Source organism: Microcebus murinus, chromosome 8 (genome assembly GCF_040939455.1).
Source record: "Microcebus murinus isolate Inina chromosome 8, M.murinus_Inina_mat1.0, whole genome shotgun sequence".
Taxonomy (NCBI): domain Eukaryota; kingdom Metazoa; phylum Chordata; class Mammalia; order Primates; family Cheirogaleidae; genus Microcebus; species Microcebus murinus.
In genome coordinates, this window is record NC_134111.1 from 88,286,109 (window position 1) to 88,296,051 (window position 9,943).

General features: G+C 39.5%; 1 pseudogene; it reads left to right on the forward strand.

The window, feature by feature from the left end:
• Window positions 1-8,582: 8,582 nt before the first annotated feature.
• On the forward strand, window positions 8,583-9,407 carry LOC105882607 (40S ribosomal protein S3a-like; annotated as a pseudogene).
• The last annotated feature ends 536 nt before the right edge of the window (window positions 9,408-9,943 follow it).

The window sequence follows — 9,943 nt, forward strand, 5'->3', positions numbered from 1 at the left end:
GGAGAGATAGACTGTAAAGGAGCATAAGGAATCTTTTGAGTCCAATAGAAAAAATTCTTTTAATTATGACCATACTTTCACGGCTATATACAACTGACAAAATGATATACACTTTTAAGTGGATTCAATTTATTAGGTGTTATTTATACCTGAAAGATGACTTTTTTCATGTCAGCACAAAAAAATTTAAAAAGTGATCAAGTGGGACTATTCTGGGAATATCAGGATAACCATTAATATAATTTATCATGGTAAGAGAAAATAAATCAAATGTGATTATCTCCATAGATTCTGGGAAAGCATTTGATCAAAATTGAGAACCACAGAAAATATGCATGCTTCAGTCAAAAATAAGACAAGGATTGATTACTATATTCATTTCCTATTGCTGCTGTAAGAAATTGCCACAAACTTAAGAGCTTAACACAACTCAGATTTATTACCTTAACAGTTCTGGAGGTCAGAAGTCTAAATAGGTCACACAGAGCTAAAATCAAGGTGCCTGCAAGACTCCATTCCTTCCTGGAGGCTCTAGGAGAAAATTCCTATTCTTGCCTTTTTCGGCTTCTAGAGCCTGTCTGCATTCCTTGGCTTGTGGCCTTCTCCCACCTTCAGAGCCAGCAATTGCATCACTCCGACCTCAGCCTCTGCCACCACATCTCCTTCTCTGACTCTGACTCTCCTGCCTCCCTCTTACAAGGACTCCTGTGACTATCTTGAGCTCCCTGGATAATCCAGGACACTCTCCCCATATCAAGATCCTTAACTTAATCACACCTTCAAAGTCCCTTTTGCCATGTTAGGTGACACATTCACAGGTTCCAAAGATTAGGACATGAGCATCTTTGGGATGGCCATTATTCTGCCTGCAACACTTACCAAATGCAGATGATCCTCATGATCAGGCAGGCAAGATGACATATTCAATGGACATTCATTGGCCTCCTTACTCAGACACTCCAGTGCTACTCCAGGGGGTCATGAACAAAGTGGCCATGACGGCAGGGATGGAGGTTATACAAGGGCTTGGATTTCCAGTCAGCAACCTTGATCTGGCTTCCACTATTGCTGAGCACTCAATAACAAAACCACTACTAAGCACCCAGTGGGATATTTGGCCACCCTGTTAGACACCTTCCATCATGGAGGAGGAAGCAACTTGCCCTTGCTGAAACAGACATTTCCTGGAATATGGATTTGTTTTCTCTGTCTTTGCACTTCTGCCAGTAGCATCATCTGTGGACTTTCTGAATACTTGACTTACCCTTACACTATCTCTCTCAACATTTTTTTATCCAGGAAAATAATTCTAAAGCAATGGATAATAGTTTTGTGGGGTTTTTTTTCCTACAGGATACACTGGTCTTATGATGGATCTCACAACCCCAAAGCAGCTGGAGTAATAGAACAGTGAACTAACCTTTGAAGGTTTCATTCAGCTCCAACTTGGAGTCAACATCTTATGAGATGTGGGTGTAATTTGCAGGATGCAGTATATGCTCATATATGGAGACTAAAATACAGTGCTATTGCTCTTGTAACCAGAAATACATGTACCCGGTAACTAAGGAATAGAAATAGGAGAAGCGTCCCTCACTATTGAACCTAATGGTCCCTGGCAAACATTTTTTTTTTTTGCATTCCTTGGGTCCAGCTGACATAGAGACTTAAATGCCCAAGGGAGGAATTCATCCCCTATGTGACCAAAAATGGTTCCACTAAACAGAGGACTACGAACCTATTTCCTAGCCATCTGGATATTTTTATGCCACTAAATCAACAGACAGAAGCAAAGGGGAAATAAGGTATCTTGTATGGCACCAGGGGAAAGTATGTCAAGAAACCAAGGGATCCTTTGGAGCATCTCCAAATATGGCCCTGTCAGTGGCAAAACGAATGGAACACTATAGTGACCCAATAGAGACAAGACTCAGAACCCTTAGGAATAAAGTTTGGGGTCACTTCACCAGGTAATATTCAGACAATTACTACAACCACATGACTGGTTATAGAAATGAGGACTATAATAGCTACCTATACTATCTCACTTGCTTTGTTATTAAAAAAAACAAAAAACCCAATTTTCTATTTGTCTCTTTTACTTTTCCCCACTATTTTTATAGAATGTGTTTTGGTGGATAGCTTTGTATGTTAATCCACAGGCTATAAAATATCAAGATGGGATTGTAATGAAACTGAAGGGGGAGAGTGCACCACCCAGTGCTGGTTATAATAAATGATGGGACTGTGGGTGTGTCATCTATTTGGTGCAAGATGGTGAATGTGCTTTGTTTTTATAAGAGATGATTATGTTATATTTAAAAGGAGAATGTTTTGTTGCTGTCAATGTTGTTTGTCAATTTAATTATTCATGAAAGAATATGTTTAGTCAAAGGGATAGAGTTTGATATTTATAGTAGGTTGGCACTTAATCTCCATCCCACTTTCTTTCTAGAGTGCTTTCCTGAATGGCAGGGTCTAGAAAACCAAGAGCTAGATTTTCTGGATTCCATTGCAGCTAGAGTTTTAGATGTGATTTGCATTTTGTCAATCAGATGCACTCAAGTTTTTGAAGTCTGAGGTGACACAAAGGCAGAGGTGGGGTGTCTATTGCTTGTGCTGTCTCCTGCAGGCATGCATGACTATGGAGGTGCTGGCTTTTCTGTGGCTGCATTAACAGAGGACCAAAGGCCAGGTACGGTGGCTCACACCTGTAATTCTAGCACTCTGGGAGGCTGAAGAGGGAGGATTGCTTGAGCTCAGGAGTTTGAGACCAGCCTGAGCAAAAGTGAGACCCTGCCTCTACTAAAAAGTAGAAAAATTAGCTGGGCATGGTGGTGTTCACCTGTAGCCTCAGTTACTTGGGAGGCTGAAGCAGAAGGAGCTCTTGAGCCCAGGAATTTGAGGTTGCTATGAGCTAGGCTGATGCCCTGTCACTCTAGCCCTGGCAACAGAGTGGGACTTTGTACCTCCCCCCCAAAAAAATAATCAGAGCCCCAAGTGTCTAGCCACAAGCTTCAGGAGCGTTGAGGCAAGGCTTAGAGCACCCATTCTACTTGTCAGTTCAGAGCAGCTCTGCCTGATTCTACAGCCAGCAGCAGTGGTGGCTTCCTCATCAAGACAACTTCCTGTTCACAGAATTGGCCAGTGTGGTTCTGGAAATGGCAGCTCCCTGACCATTGAAAAGTCACAGATTTCTTGGGGACTGCTCCTGTAGTGTTTCCTGAAATCTCAACCTAGAGTCTGTTTTTGCAGTCCTCCTGATAATGTTGAAAATCATTTAGTAAATTCATTTTGTCTTAGTCCTTTGGGGTTGCTATAACAAAATATCATGGACCAGGTAGCTTATCAACAACAGAAATTTATTTCTCACAGTTCTGGAGGCTGGGGAGTTTAAGATCAAGGTGCCAGTAGATTCAATGTCTAGTGAGGGCCCACTTCCTGGTTCATAGATAATGTCTTCTCCCTGTGTCCTCACATGGCAAAAGGGTAAAGCAGCTCTCTAGGGCCTCGTTTATAAGGGCACCAACCCCATTAATGAGGGTTCTGTCCTCACGATCTAGTCACTCCCCAAACCCCCCACCTTCTAACACCATCACATTGGGGATTAGGTTTCTTCTTCTTTTTTTTTTTTCTTTTTCTTGAGACAGAGTCTCACTTTGTTGCCTGGGCTAGAGTGTTGTGGCGTCAGCCTAGCTCACAGCAACCTCAAACTCCTGGGCTCAAGCAATCCTCCTACCTCAGCCTCCCGAGTAGCTGGGACTACAGGCATGCGCCACCATGCCCAGCTAATTTTTCTATATATATTTTTGGTTGGCCAATTAATTTCTTTCTATTTTTAGTAGGGACAGGGTCTCCCTCTGGCTTAGGCTGGTTTCGAACTCCTGACCTTGAGCGATCCGCCCACCTGGGCTTCCCAGAGTGCTAGGATTACAGGCGTGAGCCACCACGCCTGTCCTGAGGCTTAGATTTCAACACACAAATTTTGGAGAGCCACAAACATTCAAACCATAGCACCTTCCTACTCAAACTAGCTATAGTGGTTTTGTTCTGCACCAAAATCCTGACCATGTAATTGTGTTCCTATAAATTCTGGATATTGATTTTCAGCTTTTAGAATCACCCTGTAAATAAATCACAAAGAAAATATAAAGATTAGAAACTTGACAATGTAAGAATGATAAAGACTGATATTAACTAAAATTGTCTTCCTCTTCTTCCTGGGCACTTAAGTACTACATTTCCCAAACTCCCTTGCAGTAAAGTGTGTCCATGTGACTCAGTTCTAGCCAATGAAATGAGAGTGAAGTGACAAATGCCACTTCCAGCCTGGCCCATGAAAGTTTCCCATGCACTCTTATCTATGCTTTTTTCCCTTTCCAGGGGGCTAAAAGGCACCCATGAAAAAACATGAATGTGAAAGGGGAGAAAATAGGTGAAGGAAATGAGCCTGAATATCCCCAATTTACAAAATGGGGAATCAATATATACTTTTACAGTTTGTGTACCAAAAAATAAAAATGCATTTTATAAAAAGTTCCAAAAGTGGAAGGTGAAGGAAGGGGATAAAATGAGTTCATTCTCATCTATCATAGCAGAAAATAGCTGGCTATTCTCTAAAACTGATGATCAAGAAAGAGGACTATATCACGGGAGAGGTAATCACAAAAAAACAAGACTTAAAAACAAAATAATTAAAATTCCGTCTGGAAAATGGGCCTGGGATGAGGAGAGTGGAGCAGCGCCCCAGATCAGCTTTGTGGTCACGGGATCCGAGCAGCTGCGCAGGGACCTGGAGTCAAAGGGCCCCACGTTTGGCTTAATGTTCTGCTACCAACATTACGAAATTCTTAATAACTTTGTCTATGAACCTGTGTTTTGCAAGTGAGGTCCAATGGGCAAGGGAGCACGGCCATGAGCAGAGAAAATAAGCGAAATAGGTTTGTCCACTAATCCTTGCCACCCCATGCTCACAGAGCTGTTGGCAATGCCCCGTCAGCACGGAACCCAGTGCCACTCGGTGCATGAGAATGAAAGTGAGTACGGATGAGCGTATGCTGATATCCAGGACTGGGTGAGCAGGGCATGACAGCACTGGGAGGCCAAGCTTTCTATGTGAACCAGAGCTTGCTTTGTACTCAGGAAAAAGCCAATGTTGTTCCAAAAATAACAAATGACCAGGAAATCCTATCATATTTGTTCTTATTCATGTTATATTCCTGTGCGAACCAACCATTTATGCTGAAAACAATGACATAGAAGGACAGAGAGAAATAAAGAAACCCACTGTTCCTTTTCCTTTCAGTCCTTCCTTGCTCATCAGTAAGTCTAACACGGAGAAGGTTGGTAGAGTGTGTGCATATCAAGAAGTGAAATGAAAACAATTGAATTAGTTTGGGGCAGCATTTCCACTGAATGTATAAGCTATGAAATATGAATTGTATAACTTTAGTGATTCTACCTATGAGGCAAATATTCTTATATTTACATTTAAAACTGGCATTGCACAATATAAAGATGAATGTTACCATTCGTGCTAATAACTTAAAATTTGTACTTAGAATGATATCGAATATCAAATAAAAGGCACCATGGCAAGTAGGGAAGAGACTATGGAGAAAAGAAAAAAGCTTTATATTTTAGTGCCTTTAGCAGCACTTTTCCCCCCTGCATTTCGCACAAGGGGCCCTGCACTTTCGTTTTGCACTGGGACCTGAAAATTATGTCACCTGCACTTCAGGGTTCTTTGGCTTTCATAACAGCACTTTTTCCAGCATGTGCTTGTGTCACTTTGACAATTTTAGAAGATATATGTACACATTTTTTAAAGTAAAAATTAAGCTAGACACTTCTGCTTCTGGGAAAATGGAGCAGATTTACTTTTCCCTATTCCCCCCATTAACTACAACCCAAACCCTGAGCTGAATATATATACACACAAGATACTCTGAAAGGTGAAGAGAAGAAGGCAGACCAGGTAGGGACTCAGAACCCTAGGAATAACATAGTGGTCAAGTCCCTGGGTTTTCTTTTTGCCTTGTATTCCAAGACTTGGAACTTAAGAAGCCAGCAACCTAGAAATTCCAACAGGCCAAAAAACAAACAAACAAACAAACAAAAAAACCTCCAATAAGCATCCGCTTTCTCTAGCCAAAGACCAAAAAAATGGGTAGCCTAGAAAGACAGAAGACTTGTAAACAATAACTGCTTTACTCCAGCCAAATACCGCAGGTAAATCTATACCCACCCCCCAAACACCAGCAAGGGCTGAGTGGGGAGTCTCACCGGCTCAAGCCACTCCCCTTTGTCAGAGAAGGTCAAACAAGGAGGTGGGACTTTTCCTCCCACCTCAACAAGTTCCACGCCACAGCGTCAGTGAAAGCCGTGTGAGAAGCAATAGTAAAGAACAACATGAGAGAAAATATACTGAAAAAACTGAACTGAGCTTCCATGGATCTGTGAGACTATAACAAAAGATCTAACATTCATGTCAACAGAGTTTCAAAAGGAGAGAACATGGGTGGGGCCAAAAAAGTCCTCAAAGAAATAATGGCTGACAATTTTCCAAATTTGACAGAGAAATGAACCTACAGATTCAAGAAGTTGAGAAAACTTCAAACACAATAAACTCAAAGGTATCCACCCTGAGACACATCATAGTCAAATTTCTGAATACTAAAGACTAAGAAAAATACTGTAAGAAAAAAAAAAAAGTATGAAATGTGCATTTCCCTTAAGTGCCAAGTTTGACAGTTGATATCTCTGACATCTCACTTTGACACTTCTTGTTTTATTTTTATTGTGCAGGTACATCCTCATTCTTTCAAATGCATGGCTTGGCTTGTGACTATCTTTCAAAACAATTTTAGAGTAATTTTTGTGAACCCATAGATAAGTCAAAAATTCGCATTATTTTCAAATATGAGTTCCAGAGTGGAACTAATGCAGCACATTCAGCTCAAAATATCAACAAAGTGTTTGGGAAGGATGTGGCTAATGAACATTTGAGAAGTTCCATTCTAGTCATCGTAATCTTGAAAATGAGCCCCATGGGCAACTGGAGACCAAGGTGATGATGATGAACTGAAAGCTGTAGTGGAAGCAAATCCATTCAACTTATGTATGAATTAGCAGCAAGGTTTGAGATTACTACTTCAACAATATTGGACCGTTTGAAACACATTGGCAAGGTAAAGAAGCTGGATAGATGGGTACCTCATGAATTAAATGAGCATCAGAAGAGACATCATCTTGAAGCTTGCCTTTCTTTCCTGTCACAACATAAAGGTGAACATATTCTATACCATATTGTTACATGTGATGCCAAATGGGTTCTTTTTGACAATCACAAGCAATTGGCACAATGGCTGGATAAAGATGGAAGGCTGAAACACAGTCCAAAACTGAATATTCCTTGAAACACCTAATGATGTCTGTTTGGTGATCCAGTGCTGATATTATCCACTACAACTTCATGAAACCTGGTCAGTTGATTACAGTGGATGGCTACTGCAACCAATTGGATGAAATGATGAGGATGCTTGTGATTAAGCTGCTGAGATTGATCAATAGAGACAGGTCAATCCTCTTGCAAGACAATGCTGGACCACATAATCACACAAACAACGCTGCTCAAACTACAGAAGCTGGACTCTCTGTCATTCACTGTATTCACCAGACTTTGTACCAACTGACTATCACTTCTTCCAGGCTTTGGACCACTTCTTGCAAGGAAAAATATTCAATTCTCAACAAGCTGTGGAAATTGCCTTTCGCCATTTCATTTCCACTCATTCTCTAGGCTTCAATGCTGGCATAAACAAGCTGCCATTAAGATAGCAAAAATGTGTCAAGAGTTTAGGTGCATACTTTGATTAATTATATTGCTTCTTGTGTGAGATAGAATAAACTAAACTTTTGCTTCGAAATCAGACATTTTGTATTTAATGACCTAATATTTGAATGACAGCAGATTTCTTATCAGAAACTGTACAGACTAGAAGAAAGTGGCACCACATTTTTTCTGAAAGAAACAAACCATCAACCCTGAATCTTATATCCACTGGAAAATTCCTTCAGCAATGAAGAGGAAATAAGACATCTTCAAATGAAGGGGATGAGGAAGGAGAATTTGCCTCAGGAAATCTACTCTAAAAGAATGGCTAACGAAGTTTGTCTAGACAGAAAGGGTATGATAAGAGAAGGAGTCTTAGAACATAAAAAAGGAAGAAAAAATAACAGAAAGAGTGAAAATCTACGCAAATACAACAGGCTTTCCTTCTCCTCTTGAGTTTTCCATAGTTGAGGCAAAAATTATATCTCTCTCTGATGTGATCCTCACTGTATGTAGAGGGAACATTTAAAACAGATATATTTTAAATGGGAGAAGCTAAAGGACATAAAGAAATGAAAGTTCTCTACATTTCACTTGGACTAGTAAAATGTTGACAACAATCGACTGTGATAAGTTACACATTTATAAAGTAATACTAGAGTAATTACTAAAAGAGCTATATAAATAGATGCAATCAAAAATACTGTATGTAAATAAAATTGCAATTCTAAAAATTGTTGGAGTAACCCACAGGAAGACAGGAACAAAAAAGGGTATGGGTTCTCTGAGCCACATGGTAGTTGGCAAGAATAAGCACCTTACAAAAGGTAGCAAAAAAGGAGCCAAGAAGAAAGTAGTTGATCTATTTTCAAAGAAAGATTAGTATGATGTGAATATACCTGCTATGTTCAATATAAGAAATACTGGGAAAACACCTATCACCAAGAACCAAAATTGCATTTAGTGGCCTCAAGGGTTGTGTTTGAAGTGAGCCTTGCTTATCTGCAGAATGATGACATTGTATTTAGAAAAATCAAGCTGAATACTGAAGATATTCAGGGAAAAAACTGCCTAACTTCCATGGCATGGATCTTACTCATGACAAAATGCATTCCATGATCCAAAAATAGCAGACCATGACTGAAGCTCATGTTAACATCAAGACTACTGATGGCTATTTGCTTCATTGGTTCTGTGTTTATTTAACTAAAAAATTCAACCATCAGATAGGAGAGCTTCTTATACTCAGCACTAACAAGTCTACCAAATCTAAAAGATGATGGAAATCATGATCCAAGAGGTGTGTGGACAAATAATTCAGAAGAAGTGGTCAATAAATTTATTCTGGATAGCATTGGAAAAGACATGGAAAAGGTTTGCCAATCTATTTATCTTTTCCATGATGTCTCTGTTAGAAAAGTAAAAATGCTAAAGAAGCCCAAGTTTGCACTGGGAAAACTCATGGAGCTTCATGGTGAAGGTAAGTAGTTCTGAAAAAGCTACTGGGGATGACAGAGGTGCTAGAGTTGAATGAGGTGATGAATATGAACCTCTTGTCTAAAAGTCTGTTTAAAAATCAGACTCTGAGTAGTGACAAATAAAAAATCCTATTTGTGGGGGGAAAAACAGAGGGGGAAGAAAACAAATAAAAAACTAAACTGGCAGATGTAAGCCTTATCATATCAGTAATTATATAAAATGTGAATGGTTTAAATACACCAATTGAGAGAGAGAAAGAGAGATTGGCAAGAAGAATAAAAGTTATGATCCAAGTATATGCTGAAAGATACTTCAAATATAATGATATAGTCAGATTAAAAGTAAATGAATGGAAAAATATATATCATACATACAAACATTAATCAGGAAAAATATATATCATACATATAAGCATTCATCAGAAGAATGCAGGAGTGGCTATATTAATATCAGATAAAGTGGACTCCAAAGCAAAGAAAATTACCAGAGACTGAGAGGGACATTATATAATAATAAAAGAGTCAATCCACCAAAAAGACATACCAATCATAAGTATACATGCACCAAACAACAGACCTATAAAATATGTAAAGCAAAAACTGGTTGAATTGAAAAGACAAACAGAAAAAT